The 26,450-nt window shown below is 34.3% G+C and overlaps 1 protein-coding gene and 1 non-coding gene across 2 annotated transcripts in view; one reads left to right on the top strand and one right to left on the bottom strand.

Moving 5' to 3' along the window:
• Positions 1-26,450, bottom strand: part of DACH2 (dachshund family transcription factor 2) — a 772,461-nt gene that overhangs the window by 683,933 nt on the left and 62,078 nt on the right. The gene's annotated exons all lie outside the window — the stretch shown is intronic.
• LOC125932512 (U6 spliceosomal RNA) lies at positions 25,600-25,706 on the top strand. The gene has a single exon (XR_007460656.1). It is a non-coding gene; the product is annotated as a U6 spliceosomal RNA (small nuclear RNA).

The raw sequence follows: 26,450 nt of genomic DNA, 5'->3' as shown, positions 1-26,450 counted from the left end.
CATTACCTTGATACAAAAACCAGAAAAAGACCCCACTAAAAAAGGAGAATTACAGGCCAATATCTCTGATGAAGCTGGATGCAAAAATTCTCAATAAGATAGTAGCAAATTGATCCCAACAGTACATTAAAATTATTATTTACCATGATCAAGTGGGATTTATTCCTGGGCTGCAGGGCTGGTTCAATATTGACGTGATACACCACATTACTAAAAGAAAGGAAAAGAACCATATGATCCTCTTAATAGATGCAAAAAAAAAGCATTTGACAGAATACAGCATCCATTCTTGATAAAAAAAAAATACACTGAAGAAAGTAGGGATAGAAGGAATATTCCTCAAAATCTCAAAGGCCATATATGAAAGACCCACAGCCAATAACACCTTCAATGGGGAAAAACTGAGATCTTTCCCCCTATGGTCAGGAACATGACAGGGATGTCCACTCTCAACAATTTTGTTCAGCATATTACTGGAAGTATTTGCTTCAGCAATCAGACAACAACAACAACAAAAAGCATACAAATTGCAAAGAACTCAAACTTTCACTCTTAGCAGATGACATGATTCTCTACGTGGAAAACCCAAAAAAAATTGCTAGAACTGATTCATGAATTCAGAAAAGTCACAGAATATAAAATCAACATACAGAAATTGGTTGCATTTGTATATACCAATGATGAAGCAATAGAGAGAGAGATCAAGGAATCGATCACAATTACAATTTCACCAAAATCCATAAGATACCTACAAATAAACCTAACCAAGAAGGTAAAAGATCTATACACTGAAAACTATAGAAAGATTATGAAAGAAATTAAAGAAGACAGAAAGAAATGAAAAAGCATTCCATACTCATGGATTCCAAGTACAAATACTGTTAAAATGTCTATACTACCCAAAGTAATCCACACATACAAAGCAATACCTATCAAAATAACACCAGCATTCTTCACAGAGCTACAACAAAGTATCCTAAAATTTGTATGGAACCAGAAAAGACCCTGAATAGTCAAAGTAATGTTGAAAAAGAAAACCAAACCTGGAAGCATCTCACTTCCATACTTCAAGCTGTATTAGAAACCTGCAATCATCAAGACAGTATGCACTAAAACAAATACATAGATAAATGTAACAGAATAGAGAACTCAGAAATGGACCCACAAATGTATGACCAACTGATTTTAGACAATGAAGGAAATAGTATCCAATGAAAAAAGTCTGTTCAGCAAATGGTGCTGAGAAAACTGGAAAGTGGCATGCAGAAGAATGAAACTAGACCACTTTCTTACACCAAATACAAAAATAAATTCAAAATGGATGAAAGACCTAATTGTGAGACAGGAAATCATCAAAATCCTAGAGGAGAACACAGGGAGAAACCAATTTGACCTCAGCTATAGCAACCTCTTATGAGACATGTCTCTGGATACAAGGGAAATAAAAACAAAAATGAACCATTGGGACCTCATCAAGATAAAAAGCTTCTACACAATGAAGGAAATGATCAACAATACGAAAATGCAAACAATGGAATGGGAGAAGTTATTGCACATGATATATCTGATAAAGGTTTAGTATCCAAAATCTATTAAAAAAACTTACCAAACTCAACAACCAAAAAACAAACAAACAAATCTAGTGAAGAAATGGGCAGAAGACATAAACACTTTTCCAAAGAAGACATCCAGATGGCTAACAGATACATGAAAAGGTTGCACAAAATCAATCATAATCAGAGAAATACAAATCAAAACCACAATGAGATAGATATCATCTCACACCTGACAGAATGGCTAAAATTAACAACTCAGGAAACAACAGGTGTTGGCAAGGGTGTGGAGAAAGGGGAAGCCTTTCATACTATTGGTGGGAATACAAACTAGTGCAGTCACTCTGGAAAACAGTATGGAAGTTTCCTCAAAAAATTAAAAATAGAACTACCCTACAACCCAGGAAATGCACTAATAGGTGTTTTCCAAAGATTAAAAAAATGCTGATTTGAGGGGCACATGCACCCCAATTTTTATAGCAGCACTATCCACAATAGCCTAATTATGGAAAGAGCCCAAATGTCCATTGACTAATGAATGGATAAGGAATATGTGGTATATACATACAATGGAATACCACTCAGCAATCAAAAAGAATGAGATCTTGCCACTTGCAACAACATGGATAGAACTAGAGTTTATTATGCTAAATGAAATAAGTTACCCACAGAAAGACAGATATCATATGATTTCACTCATATGTGGAATTTAAGAAACAAAACAGATGAACATAGTTTAAGGGAAGGAAAAATAAGATAAAAACAGAGAGGGAGGCAAACCATAAGGACTCTTAAATACAGAGAACAAACGGAGGGTTATGGGAGGGGAGGTGGATGGGGGGATGGGTTAAATGAGTGATGGGCATTAAGGAGAGCACTTGTTGGGATGAGCACTGGTTGTTATATGTAAGTGATGAATCACTGGGTTCTATTCATGAAAACAATACTATACTGTATGTTAAAAAATTTGAATCTAAATATATTCTTTTTTTAAAAAAAAGAATGAATGAGTTAACCAGGATTAAAGAAAAAATACATGAAAGCAAAGAAAATGAATACAAAACAGTCCAAAATATTTGGGATGCAACAAAGGTGGTCCTAATAGGGAAGGATATTATAATACAGTCCTATGTGAAGAAGAAAGAAAATTCTCAGTACACAACCTAACCATACACTGAAAGGATGTAGATAAGGAATATCAAATACAGTCTAAAGCCAGCAGAATAAAGGTAATAAAAAATATTAGACCAGAAATAAATGATATACAAACAAAAAAACCAGTAGATCAATGAAAGTAGAAACTAGTTCTTTGAAAGAATTAATAAATTGATAAACATCTAACTAGAGAAAGGAAACAAATAAATAAAATAAAATCACGAATGAAAGAGATGACATCACAACTAACACCACCAAAATACAAAAAAATTATAGGAGAATATTATGAAAAATTATATGCCAAGAAACTGAGAAATCTTGAGGAAATGGATAATTCCTAGAAACATACAAACTACCAAAACTAAAAGAGGAAGAAATAGAAAACTTGAACTAACCCATAACCTGCAAAGAAATTGAATCAGTAATCAAAGAGCTCCCACCAAACAAAAATCCAGAACCAGATGGCTTACCAGAAGAATTATACCAGACTGTTAATTAATACCTATTCTCAAACTGTTCCAAAAAAAAAAAAAGAAAGAAAAGAAATGGAAGGAAAACTTCCAAACTCATTCTATGAAACCAGCATTACCTTGATTCTAAAACCAGACAAAAACCCCACTTTCTGAAAAGGAGTATTACAGGCCAATATTCCAGATGAACATGGATGCAAAAATTCTTAAAAAGATACTATACTAGCAAATTGAATTCAATAGTACATTAAAAGAATTATTCACCATGATCAAGTGGGATTTATTGCTAGGCTGCAGGGGTGGTTCAATATTCACAAATCAATCAATGTGATGCACCACATTAATAAAAGAAAGGATAAGAAGTATATGATCCTCTCAATAGATGCAGAAAAATCATTTGACAAAGTACAGCATTCATTCTTGATAAAAACTCTCAACAAAGTGGGGATAGAGAGAACATACCTCAACATCATAGAGGCCATATACGAAAGATCCACAGGTAATATCATCCTCGATGGGGAGAAACTGACAGCTTTTCCCCTAAGGTTAGGAACAAGACAATGATGCCCACCCTTACCACTGTTATTTAACATAGTACTAGAAGTACTAGCTTCAGCAATCAGACCACAAAAAGAAATAAAAGGCATTCAAATCATCAAGGAATAAGGCAAACTTTCACTACTTGCAGATGGCACAATATTTTAAGTAGAAATCCGAAAGACTACACCAAAAAATTGCTAGAGCTAATATATGAATCTCACAGGATATAAAATCAACCCGCAGAAATCTGTTGCATTTGGGGTGCCTGGGTGGCTCAGTCGGTTAAGCGTCCGACTTTGGCTCAGGGCATGATCTCGTGATTCATGAGTTCGAGCCCCACGTCGGGCTCTGTGCTAACAGCTCAGAGCCTGGAGCCTGCTTCGGATTCTGTGTCTCCCTTTCTCTCTGCCCCTCTCCTGCTCATGCTCTGTCTCTCTCTGTCTCAAAAATAAATAAAACATTTTAAAAAATTAAAGAAATCTGTTGCATTTCTATACACCAATAATGAAACAGCAGAAAAATAAATCAAGAAATCCATCCCATTTAGAATTGCCCCCAAAACCATATGATAGCTAGGAATAAAAAGACGTGAAAGCTCTGTTCTCTGAAAACTAGAGAAAGCTTATGAAATAAATTGGAAATGACTCAAAGAAATGGAAAAAGTTTCCATACTTATGGATTGAAATAAAAAATAGTTATAAAATGTCTATACTACCCAAAGCAATCTACACATGTAATGCAATCCCTATGAAATACCACCAACATTTTTCACAGAGCTAGAACAAACAATCCTAAAATTTGTATGCAACCACAAAATACCCCAAATAGCCAAAGCAATCCTGAAAAAGAAAGGCAAAGCTGCAGGTATCTAAATTCTGAACTTCAAGCTATATTAAAAAGCATAGTGATAAAGACAGTATGGTACTGGCACAAAAACACTCAGACCAATGGAACAGAAGAGGAAATTCAGAAATGGACTCACAACTATGTGGTCAACTAATCTTTGACAAAGCAGGAAATAATATCCAATGGAAAAATTACAGTCCCTTTGGCAAATGGTGTTGGGAAAACTGGATGGTGACATGCAGAAAAATGAAACTGGACCACTTTCTTACACCATACACAAAAATAAACTCAAAATGGATGAGAGACCTAAATATGAGACAGGAAACCATCATAATCTTAGAGGAGAACACAGGCAGCAAACTCTCTGACTTTGGCTGTAGCAGTTTCTTACTAGACACATCCAAGAGGCAAGGAAAACAATAGCTAAAATGAACTATTGGGAATTCATGAAGATAAAAAGCTTCTGCACAGCGACAGAAACAGTCAATAACACTAAAAGGCAGCTTATGGAGTGGGAGAAAATATTTGCAAATTATATATCTGATAATGGGTTACTATCCAAAATCTATAAAGAATTTATCAAACACAACACTCAAAAACAATGCAGTGAAGAAATGGGCAGAAGACATGAATAGACATGTTTCCAAAGAAGACTTTCAGATGGCTAACAGACACATGTAAAAAATGCTCAGCATCATTTATCATCAGGATATTACAAATCAAAACCACAATGAGAATCCACTTCACACCTGTCAGGATGGTTAAAATTAACAACACAAGAAACAACACCTGTCGCAAGGATGGGGAGAAAGGGAAACCCTCTTACACCGTTGGTAGGAATGCAAACTGGTGCATCCACTGGAGAAAACAGTATGGAGGTTCCTTAAAAAGTTAAAAATAAACTACCTTACAACCCAGCAATTGTAATACAATGAGGTATTTACCCCGTGAATATTAAAATAGTTATTCAAAGGGGCACATTCATCCCCATGTTTATATCTGCATTATCAACAACAGCCTAATTATGGAAAGAGCCCAAATGTGCACTGATTGATGAGTGGATAAAGAAGATGTGGTATATAAACACAATGGAATATTACTCAGCCATCAAAAAGAATGAAATCTTGCCATTTGCATTGACATGGATGGAGCCAGAGGGTGTTATCCTAAGTAAAACAGTCACATAAAGATAATTACCATATAACTTCACTCATATGTGGAATTTAAGAAACAAAAAAGATGGGGGAGCCTGGGTGGTTTAGTTTATTAAGCATCCAACTTCAGCTCAGGTCATGATCTCATGGTTTGTGAGTTTGAGCCCTGCATTGGGCTCTGTGCTGACAGCTCAGAGCCTGGAGCTTGTCTTGGTTCTGTGTCTCCCTCTCTCTCTCTGCCCCTCCCCCTCTTGCACTCTGTCTCTGTCTCTCTCAACAATAAATAAACATTAAAAAAATGTTAAGAAATGAAACAGATGAATATAGGGCATGGGAAAAAAGAGAGGGAAGCAAAACATAATAGACTTAACTATAGAGAACAAACTGAGGGTTGATGGAGGGGAGGTGGGCAGGGGTTATTCTAAATTGGTGATGGATATTAAGGAGGGTCCCTTTTGTGTTGAGCACTGGGTGTTATATTTAAGTGCTGAATCACTAAGTTTTACTCCTGATACCAATATTACACTATATTTTAACTAGTATTAAAATAAAATATTTAGTATTAAAATAAAAATTTGAAAAAATTAAGAAGAGTCAATACCCATTCTTCTTAACCTCTTCAAAAAGAAACAGAAAAGGAAGGAAAACTTCCACATTCATTCATTCATTCTAGGAAGCCAGCATTACCCTGATACCAAAACCAGATAAAGACTACACTAAAAAAGAAAACTACACGGCAATATCTCTGATGAACATAGATTTAAAAATTCACAACAAAATACTATCAAACAAATTCAACAATACAATAAAAAGCATTCACCACAATCAAGTATGATTCATTCCTGAGTTTCAAGGTTGGTTCAATACTCACAAATCAATCCATGTAATACATCACATCAGTAACAGAAAGGATAAGAACCATATGATCATTCCAATAGATGCAGAGAAAGAATTTGGCAAAGTACAACATCCATTCATGATAAAAGCCTTCATCAAGGTAGGATTGGATGGAACATACCTCAACATAATAAGGCCATATTTGAAAAACCCACACTTAATATCATCCTAAATGGAGAAAGACCTTTTCCCCTAAGAGCACTAAGAGCTTTTCCCCTAAGGTCAGGAAAACGTCAAGGATGTCCACTCTCACCACTTGTATTCAACATAGTCCTAGCCATAGCATTCATACAACAAAATGAAATAGAATCCAAATCTGCAAGAAAGAAGTAAAACTTTCACTATATGAAGATAACATGATACTATATATAGAAAACTCAAAATATTCCACCAAAAAAAACTACTAGAACATATAAACCAATTCAGTCAAGTCACAGGATACAAAATCAAAGTACAGAAATCTGTTGCACTTCTATACAACAATAATGAAACAGGGAAAAGAAAATTAAGGAATCCATCCCATTTATAACTGCACCAAAAACAATAAGATAACTAGTAACAAACCTAACCAAAGAGGTGAAAAATCTCTGCTCTGAAAGCTAGACAAGACTGATGAGAAAAACTGGAGATGACACAATAATGGAAAGATATTTCGTGTTCATGGAGAGGAAGAACAAATATTGTTAAAATGTCTACACTACCCAAAGTAGTCTATATATTCAATGCAATTCCTATCAAAATCCTACCAGCATTTTTCACAAAGCCACAAAAAACAGTCCTAAAATTTGTGTGGAACCGCAAAAGACCTCAAAGAGCCAAGGCAAGTTTGAAAAAGGAAAGCAAAACTGGAGGCACCACAATTCCAAACTTCAGGTTATATTACAAAGCAGTAATAATCCAAACAGTAACATACTGGTACCAATATAGGTACATAGATCAATAGAACAGAATAGAAAACCCAAAAATAAACCTGGTCCATTAATCTCTGACAAAGCAGGAAAGAATATCCAACAGGAAAAAGACAAGTCTCTTCTATAAATGGTGTCAGGAAAACTGGACTGCAACATGCAAAAAAATGAAACTGGACCTCCCTCTTTCACCATACAGAAAAGTAAATTCAAAATTGATTAAAGACCTAAATATGAGTCAGGAAACCATAAAAATCCTAGAAGAGAATACAGGCTGTAAAGAGGACAAAGGCTGTAGCAAGTTTTTTTCTAGATATGTCTCCTGAGGCAAAGGAATCAAAAGCAAAAATAACTTATTGGGACTTAAAAAAAAAGTTTATGTATAATGGAGGAAATAATCATCAAAACTAAAGGAGACCTATGAAATGGGAGAAGACATTCTCAATGACATATAATATAAATGGTTAGTATCTAAAATAATAAGAACTTATAAAACTCAACACCCCAAAAGCAAATAATCCAATTTAAAAATGGGCAGAAGACATGAACAGACATTTCTCCAAAGAAGACATCCAGATGGCCAACAGACACATGAAAAGATGCTCATCATCATTCATCATCAGAGAAATACAAATCAAAAACTACAATGAGATACCACCTCACACCTGTCACAATGGCTAAAATCAACAACGTAAGAAACAAAAGGTATTGGTGAAGATGTGGAGAAAAAGAACAATCGTGCATGTACTGTTGGTTGGGATGCAAACTGGTGCAGCCACTCTGGAAAACAGTATGGAGGCTCCTCAAAACGTTAAAAACAGAACTATTTTATGATACAGCAATCACACTATTGTACCAAAGAATACAATAACATTAATTCCAAGGGATACGTGCACCCCTATTTTTATATTAGCATTATTTACAATAGCCAAGATATGGAAACAGGCCAAGTGTCCATGGGTTGATGAATGGATAAAGAAATTGTGGTTTATATACACAATGGAATACTATGTGGCCATGAGAAAGAATGAAATATGGCCTTTTGTAGCAACGTGGATGTCACTGGAGAGTGTTATGCTGAGTGAAATAAGTCATACAGAGAAAGACAGATACCATGTTTTCACTCTTATGTGGATCCTGAGAAACTTAACAGAAGACCATGGGGGAGGGGAAGGAAAAACAAGTTAGAGAGGGAGGGAGCCAAACCATAAAAGACTCTTAAAAACTGAGAACAATCTGAGGGTTGATGGGGGGTGGGCAGGAGGGGAGGGTGGGTGATGGGTATTGAGGAGGGCACCTGTTGGGATGAGGACTGGGTGTTATATGGAAACCAATTTGACAATAAATTTCATATTTAAAAAAAGGAAAATAAAAAAAGATATATATATATATAATTATATATATACATAATATATATATAAAATATATATATTTAAAAAAGGAAAATAAAAAAGATGTGTATATATATATATATATATATATATATAATTCAGTCATACAAAACCATGAAATCTTGCCATTTGCAAAGACATGGATAGAGCTAGACAGAATAGTGCTAAGCAACATAAGTTAATCAGAGGAAGACAAACACCATACGATTTCACTCATATGTGGAATTTAAGAAACAAAACAAACAAGCAAAGGGAAGAAAAATAAGAAAGAGAGAGAGAGAGAGGGACAAAGGAAGAACAAGACACTTATAAAGAACAGTCTGATGGTTACTAGATGAGAGGTTACTATATGGGTGGGGGGGCTGGCTTAAATTGGTGATGGGGTTTAAGGAGTGCAGTTGTCCTGATGAGCACCAGGGGATGTATGGAAGTGTCGAAGTACTATATAGTACACCTGAAACTAACATAACACTGTATATTAACTGCAATTAAAATAAAAACTTGAAAAACATAGTGTAATTTGCCAATGACAAATTATATTGACACTGTAATACGTATTTCATTACTTGAAATAAAAATAAGTAAATTGTTTTTCATATAGAACTTATGATGAATACAGACATATTAGAAACACATCGTATGCATGCACACAATTTCTTGGTTTGGAATACTTCGCTTTTTATCCTTTCAAATCCATTTGTAAGAATACCAATAAAGAAAGAAAAATGAAAATCCAAAACAGACTTGTGATTTTTGCAAAAAAAAAAAATGGACTCTTTTTTTGTTATCATTTTTCTCTTGCAAAAATTGCCTTACATGAAAAATGTATAAAAGTAATGCAACTCCAGACTGAGGTTTTAATGTCTACTCACTTCCATAACAGAAGGGTAAGAGTATAAGTTTCCCTTATCATAAATCTCATCTCCTGTGTTAACAAAAGAAATCCTGTTAGTTTTTCTTAGACAAATGTGACCCCAACCTGATATGACACTTTATTTTTTCAGCTGTGCTACAATACCATAAAACCAAGTGCTTTTTAAGCTGCCCTACACTAACTCATGAAATGTTTGCATTGATATCTTCAAGCTTCCAGACATTTAAAAGTACAAGTTTTCTTCATTCCAAGATCCAAGTCACCTAGCTGATTAAATTTTTTAATTGAATTATAAATCACTTGACTGTCTCATACATTCAAAACTGCCTTCATTTTTATAGATGGAAACTTTCAAACACTTCTGAAACAAATACCAATTCTGACTTGGATGGTGCATGGCCTTCTTATGTCCATATTCATTACATGTTTTTTTTTTTTTAAATCAACCATTAGTTCTTTCACTTCTAATATGATGTTCCTCAGAGAGGGGGGAAAACTGTGCCTGCTCCTTTCTTCAACTATGAATATTCATAATTTAAAACAATTTGAGAACTGGAGTCTGGCATCCCGTTTTAGTAACTGCTAGCCATAGAAATTTGCACCTTAGCCTGGATTTACAGCCCTTATTCAGCCATCATGGTCTTCAAAATCCTGGCTTTAAATATCCACCACATAGATAATGAGTAAAAAAAAGATACTATAACTATTGTGTCTTCAAAGAAAATCAATAAACCATTCTGTTTGCTCTACTTCATGTTCTTTAATTCATTTCACTTCATTTTAACTACCCAAAATAATTTCATCAGCTAGTAACCTGGAATGAATCCTTACAAAGGCTGATTGTTATTATCAAATGTGTCCCACCCAAAACTAATATAACACTGTATGTTAAACCATGTTAAGAATTTAAATAAAAACTTTTTTAAAAGATGGGCCTCAGCACTCCCTTCCCCTCCTATTCATAAGTTTTGGCACAAATAGGTTACTTTAGAGCTCCAGGCTTTTTTTTTTCCAAAGGAGAAAACTTGTGAAGCAAAGGATAGACAAATGTCAGATCCAGATTCAAAAACCAAAATATCCACTGAGAAGAATTTTGAATTTTGTAATATTTTTTATAAGTTAAAACCCCCCTTTATGAAAAAAAGAAAGAACAGGGGGAAAATATCTTTGGTAAATTCTAAAACTAGGTAACTCCCATTCTAAATCTGAAATAAGAACATCCCAAGCCACAAATTACCACAGTCATGAAAATCAGCTAATTGAAGAACTTTTTTTTTTTAAAGAACACTAGCCTCCTAAAATGGCAATAGGGGACAGTAAATATTTTGCAATATTGAAAGTAAACAAAATCACAATAAAATTATTTATTGGAACTTAAATCCAGAATGATATATCTAAATTCACTACACTTCTAGATGCAGGTGATCAGCAAATTTGGAAATACAAATCTGCTCTCATTTTAGAGTGTTCATGAATTTTTAACAGTGTGTGAAAATTTCATAATTTTATTGAAGAAATATTAAAGGCAGAGCTCACTAGGAAGTGAACAGCAAGTTATCACTCATTTTGTTAACAAAGAACATCTCCATTCCCTGTCAGTACTGCCAACTCTAACCGATCATTTAGAACTTCACTGAAGGCTATTGCCACACACAGGAACAGACTCTCCAAATATAGGGGTGAAAAGGGAGCTGGGGTTGCATTAGATACAACAAAGTAGCTTTGATGTGTAAATTGCATTCATTATTTGTGATGTCAGTAATAAGAGAACTCTTTAGACTTTCTTGAAGGCTATGCATTTTGTTGTTCATAAACTGTATAAAATGGTTGCACATTCAATCATTATTTCAGAAGTATGATTAACAGAATGTTAAACTTGTTGAAAAATCCAACTGTTTTCAGCATTTGAAGAAATTCTTTACTCTTAAATGCTTTATTAATTATATTTGCAAATTTTGACACCCAATTAAATATAAAAAGAAAAATTCTAATTAAAAAACTTGTAATGATCCACTTCACTTTTTAAGTTATTAACAACCATTTCAAATAGAAAAATAAGGATGATTATTAACCTTATTCTGAAATTTCTAGGTAATTTGGAACATCTACTGGCATTTGTACAATTCAATGTGGAAGGTGCTGATTCGTGATTAGTAAGTTACAGAATGCATATATATATATATATATATATATATATATATATATATATCAGTGTTAACCAACAGATATGTATGGAGTATGTTTCCCAGGTAAGAGATAATAAGCACAGCAGCAAATACAGACACAAGAACCAAATAAAATCCCGTGATAATTCTCAAGACTGTTTTCTGAAAACACATGACCAAAACTTCACAAAAAATTGTGCATGTTCCTAAATAACTTCTTAAAGTTATTTAATTCATCCTTAGATAAATGTGCACACTTCAGTCAATTTTCAGTTCCTAAGGGGGTAAAAAACAGAATAAATATAGAAATTCACATCATTTCTAAATGGCAGTTTTCTTTCCTATAGGAAAGGCAAAAACCAGAGGAATAGTGCCAAAACAAGAGAAACAACATTCCAAACAATTAGAAGAGACTGATGGAGAAAGCTATGAAACTAGAATCTCAAAGAAAACCCTGTTTGATAAATGAAGACACAGCTTACCATGTCATTAAAGTATACAAGCTACATAGTGATACACCAAGGCCCTACTTCTCAAGAGATGGTCAGTGTCTAAAAATGGAAACATCATTTCAGCATTCAATGCTTTAGAATGTGCACCCAATGAAAGATAAGTAACTACGACCCTAACAGTCAAATGAACAGCAAAAGGTTATGTCTCCTTAAAGCTCAGGTCTATTTTTCCCTTTGACAAAGAGACAAACTGTGATATCCCATTCTGTTGGACATTCCCTCGAAAACAGAAGTTGACAAGATGATCTATGAGCTGATAGTAAGCTTGTTATTATAAAGGCCTCGCATTTCTATTTTCTGGTATAAGAAAAAGGTTTTTGTTTTATTTGGTACCAAATAAATGATGGAAAGAAAAAAAAATATGTCCTTTATATATACATACAAAATAATATACATTTACTTACATAATATACATAAGTATGTAAGGTTAATTACAGGCATCAAAATTCAGAATATTCTTGAGCTCAGGGAGGGGAATTCATTGCTGCAACATCATGCTAATGCAAGAGACTTAACAAAAAGGAGATCAGACTAAAATTTTAAAAAGCACCAACAGAAACCAAACTCTAGAGGTAAAAAACACTTTTTTTTGAAGTTTGATGTAAAAGGAGGCAAAGTTCTCTAATAAGTACAGTACATTATACATGAAAAAATATAAAGTTTAACAAAGTGATTATACTTCAATCCTTTATTATGTACAGGATAAATGGCTATAGTGCCAAAGCCAGTGATTATCAGTTAGGTATTATTGAATTCTTACTGCTTACAAAGCAATGAATCACTAATTCATCCACAAGTTACATTAGAACCATTTAATAAGGGGCTTTCTTTTGGAATACCCTCCACTTTGCAAGCAGGTGCTTGTAGGAGTGCTGACAATACTGACTCCATCTTTAACCCTCCATCTTGTTCATGTCCTCTCTTGAGGCTAGATGTTTTGGGCCCTATGGAGATTAATAAACATACCTTAGAAATGCCTGCCAAGGCCAGGATATGGGAAGCCTTACTTTGGCCCTCTGTAAATTTGTTAGAGACAACATAGTCTGGGGTGCCTGTGTGGCTCAGTTGGTTGAGTCATGGACTCTTGCTTTCAGCTCAAGTCATGATCTCATGGTTTGTGAGATGGAGCCCCACGATGGGCTCTGCACTGACAGCACGGAGCCTGCTTGGGATTCTTCCTCTCCCTCTCTGTTTGCCCCTCCCTCACTCGCCTGCTCTCTCTAAATAAATAGGCATTTTTTTAAAGAAAGAAATTAAAGATAACATATCTCTCTCCCCTTCCTAACACACAGATGGCTCCAGAGATCTAATTAAAGGTTAACTGTCAATTAGGTACAAGCAAACCCTTTGAGGTGCACATGGACCCTTTGGTCACACTACAATGCCTTTCACATTCCCTCGATCTGTAAAATCTGTGGACTAAGGTCTGAACTTCGTGGAGAATAGCTGCACAGCTCTGGATCATTGCCTGACCAATCCTCTGTCAGTAAATTACCCTGAATAAAACTGTGTAAACTGTATGGAGTCGCGTGCTTGGTTTTCTGGTCTCAAAATGCCTTCTCAGTGGGGAAGACAGTCCCTCCTCCCCCACCTCCTCACAGAGCTGTAGGTATTTGGTGGTATGGTTTTTGAGGCAAGTTCACATTGCATCATAACAAAAAATTTGTACCCTCTTTCCTAGACATTAAACTTTTCTCCCTGCTCCCACACATATCACTTTCTTATTGTACATTCTGAAGCATTTTATTCTTTTTGTCACTTTCAGATTTGGCCCTTATAAACTGGCCTCCCTTCACACAGGACCAATGTAATTTCCCTTCCATCTTTCATGTCATATTCTCAGACTTTTATTTCCAATGCCCTCCTGGTTGGTGGCCATTTTCCTTGATTTAACTCTCTTGGTTAAGTAGCCTGCTTTGTGTCCCATTTGCTAGTGCTGCATTAGTTCTCCTTTTAGTATCTTTGGATAAAATCATGAAATTAAGTCTGCATTTTGAGACTCTTCAACTACCATTTTACTGCCAGCTTCTTTCTCCTAATACCAGTTCTAGGGTCTTTCCGTTATCCCCAACTGCCTAAACCCTCCCACCCAATGACTGACCCCATGCCCAGTCCCAATATGGTTGTCTTGTATACATTGCCAAAGGAATCTACACTGATTCTACCTACTACAGGTATCTTACTGATACCTACCTTGATCCTGTTCTCGCACTGTTGGCTCTTAGGCCATTTGTTTACATGATGCTGTTAAGCTAGATCTTGCCCATCTTCTTTTTCCAGAATAGTATTCTGAATATATGTGCAGATCCTTACTTTTAGGCATGACAGTTCATCTTCTAGAACTGACCCATTAGCCTCTCACAATTTGAAGCAATAATTTCTAGAGACCCAATCCATCCTGTGAATATTTGAGAGGATTGTGAGATTTCTATTCTTATGTTTAATACAATTCAATGCATTATTTTCATGTATAGAAAATTATTTCTTGCAGAGCAGAGTTTACCTGATATTATGGACTTAATTGTTCCCCCTTAAATTAATATGTTGAAGCCCTAAAACCCAATGTAACTGTATTTGGTGATAGGGCCTTTAAGGAGGTAATTAAGGTTACATGAGGTCATGAAAGAGGGATTCTAATCCAATACAACAGGTGTCCATATAAAAAGAGAAAGACACCAGAGATCTTGCTCTGTAGCAATGCAAATACACAAAGTAAAGGCTGTGAGAAAACAAAGGGAGAAATCAGATATCTACAAGCCAAGGAGAGAAGCCTCAGGAGAAAACAGACTTTCTGACACCTTGATCTTGGACATTCAGTCTCCAGAACTGTGAGAAAATAAATTTCTGTTGTTTATGACAACAAGTCTGTAGTATTTTGTTATGGCAAGCTAGGTAGACAAATACAGCTGGATATAAGTATTACTCTAGTTTGGTATTTATGTTAATAAATATTTGTGTTAAGGGGCACTTGGGTGGTTCCATTAGTTAAGCGTCCAACTTTGGCTCAGGTCATGATCTCACCATCCATGGGTTCAAGCCCTGCGTCAGGCTCTGTGCTGACAGATCAGAGCCTGAAGCCTGCTTTAGATTCTGTGTCTCCCTCTCTCTCTGCCCCTCCCCTGCTCTCTCTCTCTTTCTCTCTCTCTCTCTCTCTCAAAAATAAATAAACCATAAAAAATTAAAAAATATTTATGTTAACATATGCATATAAATATACCAACTATTGAATGGCAAGGATCATGAATTGTTTCTCTCAAGAAACAAGAATTAGAACTCACTACAGTGCCATATACTCATTTAATTTTTATTTTAATGTAATGGCATTCTATGTCTTAATTTGATCCACAAATTCCATTATATAAAATTTAATGTTGTGCTACAAATTATCAGTTTCAACTTACCAAAGAGTAGTTTGGTTACAGCATTTTTGCACTAAACAACATAATATGAAAAATAATTCCATGGAATATTCCTTCGGTATCATAAATCCTCTTCTCAGTAATTGCTAAAAAGGTATCTATTTCATATGAAGTGTCCCCCACCTTGAAAATGATGCATAAACTCAGACATTTATTACATTATAAATGCATTAACTCACATTCTGAGTTTGTACAGATGTTTCATTACAAAACTGGCATTAAGTAGTTTGTCACATGCCAGTTATTACTAAAATCATGTGCTAAAGAAAAAAGTATAATAATGGATCAGACATCTTCTTTCCATTAATGTGTATTTGATGGACATTAAAACTATTTTCACAAGTTCTACAAGGATATCAAAGAATATATGAGAGCAAATCAACCCCGTATGTATTTCTTTAAATATCCTTCTATCACATTTCTTGTAATTACAACCGAGGAATAAGGATTAAGGTTTCATAGGATTGGGGAAGTGTTTCCCTTTAGGCACATTTTTTTAACAAAATGGAGTTTTAAGCCATATTATATGGACTACAAATAATATAAAAATACTTGTCCTTATTTAAATCTCAGAATTTATATAATGTGCAGATCCTAATGGGAAATCACAAAAAGAATAAAAGGGGATAGTGGAATCCCTTACAAACTTTAAAGTTTCACAACAAAACTGCAGCTTTTGTTCCACAGAATTGTGCTTTATTCTTCATTAGAATTCATGCAATTATTCACTTCAGGTGTATGCCATCAACAGTCACACTTCAATACAAAGGATAATTAGAAAGTATTAACAAGCAATAAATGTAATAGTGCTGATAACCATAATGAGTTAACCAATACAGTAGAATTCCACTAATTCTCACTAATGACAAGAAAACTTGCTGCTGATGACCAATTTTAGAAAATCAGTAAACATTTTTTTGAAAATGGGTAAACATTTTTCAACAATTGAGGGGAAATTATTAGGCAATTTAATTGTTATTTTAAGGAAACATTTACATAATCACTAAATGTAATACAAAAAGTTAGATAACAAGACAAATACTTATTAATAAGCATTTTTTCAGAGTGCCTGGGTGGCTCAGTGGGTTAAGCGTATGACTTCAGCTCAGGTCATGATCTAACAGTTCATGGGTTTGAGTCCCACATTGGGCTCTGTACTGACAGCTCAGAGCTTGGAGCCTTTTTCAGATTCTGTGTCCCCTCTCTCTCTGCCCTTTCCCCTCTCATGCTCTTTTTCTCTCAAAAATAAATAAACATTATAAAAATTAATAAGCAATTTTTCTATAAAATTATTGAAAACCTAAAACCAAGAAAGTTAACATTTAAATGTTTTTGAGGAGTAACAAATTCATATATTTTTCTTGGATGTTTTATTTACACACTATCTTAGGTGTAACACATAGCATGATATTCATGCCTTCTCCTCATACTGGTTGTGAGACTTTAGGCAATCAACCAAAGCAAGAATAAGGGAGAGACAGAGATACAGAAAGAGACAGAGACACAAAGACAGAGAGAGGGAGAGTGACAGAGAGGATTGAAGAGATACACCACTCTATACTTACTTAAGTAATCCTACCTGGAAGCCCATAATGTAATATAATTGCTCTAATTAATATCCTTTATAACTGTCAGACCGCACTTTGGTTGATGGCCCCTGATCTACCTGATCTTGGAATTCCAAGAACCACAGCTGGAAAAACATTAGATATGTCCATCTATGGCAATGTAACCTGAAAAGTTTCCATTACATCATATTTGTTACCTGTATTTACTCTGTTTATAATTCCTAAACACTTTGTTTCTTTTGCTTTCTACATGATCTTTCCTTCTTCATCTGATTTCTTCTACAAGGTTATTAAATTCTTTGTTTCTTTTTCTAAGGTATCAGTATTTCTTTTTTATTAGTTTTATATGTAGTAAGGATCTCAATATTTCTAATATTTTTGTAGTTTTGATATTATCCATTATTCTTAAATTTAGGGCCATATTTCACTGCCAGTTTTGATTACTGACTTAACTGCTATTTTATGAATTTTATATGTGTGTTGATATACTCCCTGAAATACCAGTATACTATTCAAATAAATAGGTCTTTCTTTCTCTAAACAATTATTACTGTCTCAAGTTACCATTGTAAATATTTATATATGATGAGTGACATATTTTCTGTAGTTTTATTACTAATAATGAATTTAGAGCTCATACATTAATTTTCTAAAAGGGCCATAGGGTAATTCTATTTTTACATTTTTGAGGAACCTCCATAGTGTTTTTCAGAGTGGCTGCACCAGTTTGCATTTCTACCAACAGTGTACAAGTGTTCCTTTTTCTCCACATTCTCACCAACACCTGTTGTTTCTTGTGTTGTTGATTTTAGCCATTCTGACAGGCGTGAGGTGATATCTCATTGTGGTTTTGATTTGTATTTCCCTCATTATGAGTGATGTTCAGCATCTTTTCATGTGTCTGTTGGCTATCTGTATGTCTTCTTTGGAAGAATGTCTATTCATTTCTGCCCATTTTTTAATTGGATTATTCATTTTTTGGGTGTTGAGTTTTATAAGTTCTTTATATATTTTGGATACTGACCGTTTACCAGATATGCACTAGTAGGTATTTACCCAAAGAACACAAAAATACCAATGCACAGGGATACATACATCCCAATGTCTATAGCAGCATTATTTACAATAGTCAAATTATGGAAACAGTCCAAGTGTCCATTGACTGATGAATGGATAAAGAAAATGTAGTGTGTACATATGCAATGAAATATTACTCAGCCATAAGAAAGAATGAAATATTGCCATTTGCAACAGCATGGATGGAACTAGAGGGTATAATGTTAAGGGAAATAAGTCAGTCAGAGAAAGACAAATACCATGATTTCACCCATGTGTGGAATTTAAGAAACAAACAAATGAGCAGAAAAGGAGACAAATAAAAAACAGACTCTTAAATATAGAGAGCAAATTGGTAGTTGCCAGAGGGAGATAGGTGGGGGGTTGGGTGAAATAAATAAAGGAGATTAAGAGTACACTTGTTTTGGAGTGCCTGGATGGTATGATATATTCATCTTCCTTATTCACTTATGAATAGATACTTGGGTTTCCATATCTTGGCTATTATAAATAATGCTCCAATAAACAGGGTGCATATATCTTTTCGAATTAGTGTTTTCATATTCATTGGGTAAATACCCACCGGTGAAATTACTGGATCATAGGGTAATTCTATTTTTATTTTTTTGAGAAACTCCAAACTGTTTTCCACAGAGGCTGCACCAATTTGCATTCTTACAAATACTGGATAAAGGTTAAAAGGGCATTTTTAAATTTCATGAATAGAAATTCTGATGCATAATTGTTTTGTTATTAGGTTAGAGTAGAAGAGCAGAATGGGGCTGAGTGGTTTGCAAATGTTTTTTTCAAAATAGGATGTGCATAAGATCAATGAGGCATTTTAGATACTATGTTTATTTCATTTTTATTAAGTTTTTTAAACATTTATTTAGAGAGACAGAGAGAGACAGAGACAAGTGGGAGAGGAGCAGAGAGGGAGGGAGACAGGATCTGAAGCAGGCTCCAGGGTCTGAGCTGTCCTCACAGAGCCCAACACAGGGCTCAAACTCACCAACCATGAGATCATGACCTGAGATGAAGTCGGACACTTAACTGACTGAGCCATCCAGGCGCCCCAAGTTTTTTTTTTTATTTTAATTTCAGTATAGTTAAAATACGGTGTTATATTAGTTTCAGTGTACAATATAGTGATTCAACAATTCTATACATTAGTCAATGCTCATCATGATAAGTGTACTCTTTAATCCCCATCAAGTATTTCACCAATCCCCACACCTACTTCCTCTCTGCTAACCATCAGTTTGTTCTCTATAGTTAAATGTTTATTTCATTCTTAACTTTCCTATTATTTCTATTTCTTTTTAAAGATTCTTTTATTATTGCATTATTCAAAGATACAATTTTGTATTCCAATGCCATATTGAATAAAGTAGTCTCTGTATAGTTATTACGATCCTATTACTTTTCAATGTTTATTAACTATTGCTACTCACTAGTGTTATCTCCCTCCCATTTCAACTACATTAATTTTAACCAAATCCCTCTTGAAAAGCCCCTGGAGGAAAAGTTACAGAGAGGGAAGGAGGCAAACCATAAGAGACTCTTAAATACTGAGAACAAACTGAGGGTTGAATGGGGGTCGGGGAGAGGGGAAGTGGGTGATGGACATTGAGGGGGCACTTGTTGGGATGAGCACTGGGTATTGTATATAAGCCAATTTGACAATAAATTATATTTTTAAAAAAAGAAAGAAAAGTCCCTGGAGCAGTATTTATTGAATTCAGCATTCAACCCAATATTCCTTAACACAATTAAAAACTACCAAACAGGTATTCAGAAAGACACCCATTTCCAAAAGTATGAAACTTTCACTTATAGTTATATTTTCTAAAGCCATGATATCTCCATGGCAACATTTGCTGGTCTCAACTTGTCTACATATGCTCAAATACTGCATCGAATTTCAGATCAATAATATATTTAAAGGTGGTTGTTATAATGCACAAAATCATTATATTGCTGGACAAGTTATTAATATACATAACTTAGAGTTTGATAAGTATATATCAATTTGTTTATTCAGAAATGGAGGAAATACTCATTGGATATAGTGAAATTTTTTCTACTTATAGAATATAGAGCCACATAGTCATATCTGAAAACTGCTAACAAAGTTGCCAAAAGGAAGTAACACTGTAATACTCAGATATGGCTCATTTACAATTATCATAATAAGTTATTTTGAGTCTAACACATGTCAAACTGACTTCTTTTCTTGTAGGAATATGAGTCATGATCTATCTTTACTCTTGTCCAGTTACTTCAAATAGCAGAACTCCCCTCACATGCTATCAAGAACACAAGGACCTGGCACTTGTGTCTATATACCCTTACCAACTGCTTCTCAAGCTACTCAGTTAATTAGTAAGGGGCAGGTGCTCAGAAACAAAGTGGCACAGACCTCAAACAAATGTAAACTCAATCAAAGGGAAATAGATGACTAGCAGACAGGAGTCTATGGAAGGAAGACTTCCTTTTTATCCCATACTCTTTTGTAATTTTTCTTAACACATGCATCCATTACTTATTCAAAAAGAATGAGCCTCAATTTTATAAAAGCCTATGTATATTCTGCAAGATAGGATAGTACTCCATTACTTGTATATGATTAGATATTATTAAAACACTTAAAATTATCTAGCATAGTTTTAAAAATAATACATATTAAATTTTGCCATTACTGTTTTGCTTAGCAAACTCTTCCCATGGAGGGTACCAAAAAAAAAAAAAAAAAAAAAAAACTTCATCTAGGTAATAAGATGTCAAGAATTCTTAAATAGAATTCCTGAGATTTAACTCTACCTTTTCCTCAGATCCACATATTCTAGAGATGTGCATCCAATTTGTCAACTATGTAATTTATTTCCACAAATTGTAGAGGAATAAATGGAGAAAGAAATATCTCCATTAAGAAGAAAACAGTCTAATTATTTTTTTATGTTATGAAATATTTATTTATTTTTTAATATGAAATTTATTGTCAAATTGGTTTCCATATAACACCCAGTGCTCCTCCCAACAAGTGCCCCCCTCAATGCCCATCACCCACCCTCTCCTCCCTCCCACTCCCCATCAACCCTCAGTTTATTCTGTTTTAAAGAGTCTCTTATGGTTTGGCTCTCTCCCTCTCTAACTTTTTTTTTTCTTTTCCCTCCCCCATGGTCTTCTGTTAAGTTTCTCAGGATCCACATAAGAGTGAAAACATATGGTATCTGTCTTTCTCTGTATGACTTATACAACTTGTGATTATTAAATAAAGTTAATGTAATTATGGGCATACTGGGAGGGACTGTAACCAAAATGAGAGAGGAGAGGTGAAACTATCTCACTCTCTACATCTTGTGCCATATCTTGACATCACAAGTGCTTTCTTCATAATTTAATGTTAATTTGTTTTTTAGAATGTTAATAACTTGAATAAAATAAATTTTATGTTTAACACAATAGGTTTAGGTTTCTCTTTATTTTTTACATGATAAGAGTGCTAAATGACTATGCATTCCCCTCCATTCAGCTAAATAGATGCAAGAAAATTCAGTTCAACCACAAGGTCCTTCACTGTGAACCCAAATGATTCCCTACGAAAACCATGAAAGCTACTAATTTTCATCATTTTGAATCTTACATAGACCAGATGTAAAATCCCATATAAATTTCTGAACTCAATAAATCATTCTATGCCACTATAAGAGGACTGGTTCCTCCAAAAGAAAATGTCCATCAATGGATGCATGGATAAAGAAGATGGCAATCAAAAAGAATGAATTCGTGCCATTTGCAACTACATGGATGGAACTAGAGGGTATGATGCTAAGTGAATTCTTCAGAGAAAGACAAATATCATATGACTTCACTCATATGAGGACTTTAAGATACAAAACAGATGAACATAAGGGAAAGGAAGCAAAAATAATATAAAAACAGGGAGGGAGACAAAAACATAAGAGACTCTTCAATATGGAGAACAAACAGAGGGTTACTGAAGGGGTTGTGGAGGAGTGGGATGGGCTAAATGGGTAAGGGGCATTAAGTAATCTACTCCTAAAATCATTGTTGTACTATATGTTAACTAACTTGGATGCAAATTTAAAAATAAATTAAATAATAATTTTTTAAACTGTAAAAAAAAAAGAAAATCAGAATAAATAAAGATTTTTCCAATTATATGCCATGTACACGTCAAGTGTTGTGTTTTTTAAGATCTCTAAAATGAGATAAAGTGGGTAGGGAGAAAATTGAGATTATTACTTCAGAGAAGCCAAAATAAGAATGCCCAGAAGCCATCAAATGCCCAACTCTGATGAGAGATGAAAGAAAATAAGGAATAGTTTGGAGTTAATTTTTTTTTCTATTTGGTAAAAACAAACAAACAAAACACACCTTCGTATATAAGGATGAGGAAGAGTAGTACTTTTTTGTAGCTTACATAAAGAAGATAATTTTATATTAAACTAAATAGAAGCAAATGAGGAGGTCTAGAACTAATACAGAAAACTCTCTGGATTTCATTTTACTTGTGACATAGATGTGCATCCATGGAAATAAACTACTCTTTAACTCTTTAACTACTCTTAAACAGTCACAGAGAAACACCTTAAGACAGTATTTTAATTCTACCAACATTCATTAAATGTCTTCTGCATGTACTGTGGAGATCACTGACTTATCCATACTTACTTGGCTAGAGGCAAAACCAAGTAACTTGATCCACCAGTTTCATCCTTCTTCTGACAACATCAAACTTAAGATAGCAATTTGTGAGCCACCCACCCATGATTGATTGCTGAAGCTGTTAGAATGAAAACTCAGAAGACCAGATAGGTTTTAATAGGTATGAGTTAATCATATAATAGAAAAGACTGAATTCTTAGCTCAGGAGTTCAAATTTAATACTAAAGACAATTAAAAATCACTAAAAGATCCACTAAAGATGGGGCGCCTGGGTGGCTCAGATGGTTAAGACTCCAACTCTTGATTCTCAGTTCACGATCCCCTGGTTTGTCAGATCGCGAGCGGTGTCAGGCTGACAGCACAGAGCCTGCTTGGGATTCTCTCTCTCCCTCTCTCTCTGCCTCCCCCTCCACATAAATAAACTTAAAGAAAAGATTCACTAAAGACTCTTAAGGAAAATAAAAACAGCAAACTATACAAATTTTTTAAATGATTATGCTAGAAGCAATATGAAGGTAATCCAGAAGAATAAGGGACTGAAAAAGCCAGGAGGCAATTCCAACATTATAGTTACTGTGTGTTAGGGTGGACTAGAAATGGACAGTAGGGAAGGGGAAAAAAGGGGGAAAGGGGGGGTCAAAAGGCAGTAAAGTTTGAATGAGAATCATAAACTTGTAAAATGGAATCATACTGCTATACACAATTATTAAAAATATATACAATTATTATATATACAACTAATATTAATATAGACAATTATGAAGGGTGATTTAGAGATGAGAATTCTAAGCCCAGTTTGGAGGTATATAAACATGACTAAAGGCAGCTAGAATTCTAAGACAGGAAAGACGAAAAGCTATTGTTTCTGGAGTTTCAGCATCACTTTTGAAGAGGTAGTAGTTTTAAGTCATGATCTCTTTAAGGAAGTAAATATAGAGGTAGAAAAACAGGGCCAACAATAGAATTTTTTATTCTTTAGCTATGGAGATAACAGTGATGAAGAGTGATCAAAGAGACCTAGGAAAACCAGAAAATTATATTGTTACAGAAGGCAAGAAGAAAGATTTTCAATCTTTTCAAAAGCTGCAGAAAGGTCAAGGAAAATAAGACCGGAAAAAGATCACCTGAGTTTTTCAGTTTTCCACTAATACGTAAAATTTATGAGGTTATAATGAAAAAGAATTCATCCTAAAGGATAATGACTGCTATTACTGATTACATTTATAAAAACAAAACATATGATTAGCATATAATTCCATAAAGCGTGATTCAAAAATGTTATGAGCAAAAGCAGTATTATTTGGAAAAGTTTATATCTAAATAACTAGTTTGCATAAATTCTGATGTGTTGATTAAATAACACATTGTAGACGTAGATATATTTCAGTGACTAATCTACCTTTATTTCTTTTTTGAGCAGTAGCCTGTTAATTATGCTCATTCTTTTTCTGAATCAACTTCTTTAAAGTATTTAATTTTGGTTCCTCAGTCTCACCATAGCAAATGGAATTTATTCCATTTACTTCTATTTTCTTTAGACATTGGCCTTGGAGACTAATAAAATGCTGTCAGGAGATTACACTGAAAGAATATAAAGAGAGTGTGTAAACGCATATATTTTGTTCTATGAAAGTAAGTCACATACTTTGAAGTAGGAACTGACTCTTGTGCCTCATGGTAAAATTCTGTGGTAAGAAAACTGTGATTTTAGCCATTTGACCTTTTAGTGTGCTTGAGCTTCCCAAAATACAGATCATACTACCATGAGAGCATTTACCCATTGCCTGAAAACATATACTTGACATTTGTTTGGTGGAACTTAACCTATGTAAAATGAATAAGATGAGAAGTGAATCTTCTACTTGAGGGGAAAATATAGAAGTCTATATACAGGGGCACCTGGGTGGCTCAGTCAGTTGGGCGTCCGACTTCAGCTCAGGTCATGATCTCACAGCTTGTGAGTTCGAGCCCCGTGTCGGGCTCTGTGCTAACAGCTCAGAGCCTGGAGCCTGCTTCAGATTCTGTGTCTCCTTCTCTCTCTGACCCTCCCTCACTCACACTCTGTCTCTGTCTCTCTCTCTCAAGAATAAATAAACATTAAAAAAATTAAAAAATAAGTCTATATATAGTTTATAATGGTAAATCCACAATAGAAAAAAAGCAAAAGGAAAAAAAAAGGTTTCCCACCTAAAAATATAAAACCACAAAACAGGGGAAAAAACGGGTAAAGCCTGCTTTAATTATTATTTAATCTTTATTAACCTCCAATTTAAAAAAAATCCAAGTCGACCTGCTTTGATAAATTAAATAAAATCTTAGTTTTAGGAATATATATACATTAGTTCTACATTATAGTGACACAATTTAGGGTGTAAATTTATTCTAAAATAGTCACATTTGTGCTCGCTTCAGCAGCACATATACTAAAACTGGAACGATACAGAAAAGATTAGCATGGCCCCTGCACTAGGATGACACACAAATTCATGAAGCGTTCCATATTTTTCCAAGGGTTGATAGGAGGTGGGGGGAGGGGAAAGTGGGTGATGGGCATTGAGGAGGGCACCTGTTGGGATGAGCACTGGGTGTTTTATGGAAACCAATTTGACAATAAATTTCATATAAATAAATAAATAAATAAATAAATAAGTCACATTTGTCCTTAATGATAAAATCCCCTCATCCGAAATACAGAAGACAGATATTAGTTAATAAAATCCAGTATAAATAAAATATAATAGTATTATTATAATAGTATAATATAATAGTATAATATAATAGTATAAAGTAGTTTAGTTATTGTTCTATACATGCAAACAAATGCAGATATAAAAGCCTCAGCCTATTTATGCTAAGATTTTCATTGTAGACTGTATAATACTTTTTGCAGAAAACATTACAATACTCACACAAAAAAATTGCAGTGCCAATGCCCGCCAGCTCTTCAGAAGTAAAACAAGAAATACAATAAAAGGTTTGAAAAAGAAAATTAGTTAACTACTTTTCAAACTGACTTGACAGAAGCACACTAATAAATACCAACATCTAGTCTCAGAATTAAGGCTTACTTTAGAGGAAAAACATAAAAATATACTTGAGTAAAAATCAGCAGTAATTTATAAGCAGCAAATAACCAGAACAGCGAACTTTTTGTGTGTAGCAAGAATGTAGCTTCCACCCCAACAATGTATCTCAAATGACTTCATTGTGTTCTAAGCACAGATAAAATACTTTTCGTTTGATTATTTCT

Source organism: Panthera uncia, chromosome X, assembly GCF_023721935.1.
Source record: "Panthera uncia isolate 11264 chromosome X, Puncia_PCG_1.0, whole genome shotgun sequence".
Classification (NCBI taxonomy): Eukaryota; Metazoa; Chordata; class Mammalia; order Carnivora; family Felidae; genus Panthera; species Panthera uncia.
Note: the sequence above shows the minus strand (reverse complement) of the source record. Positions and strands in the feature narration are given on the sequence as shown.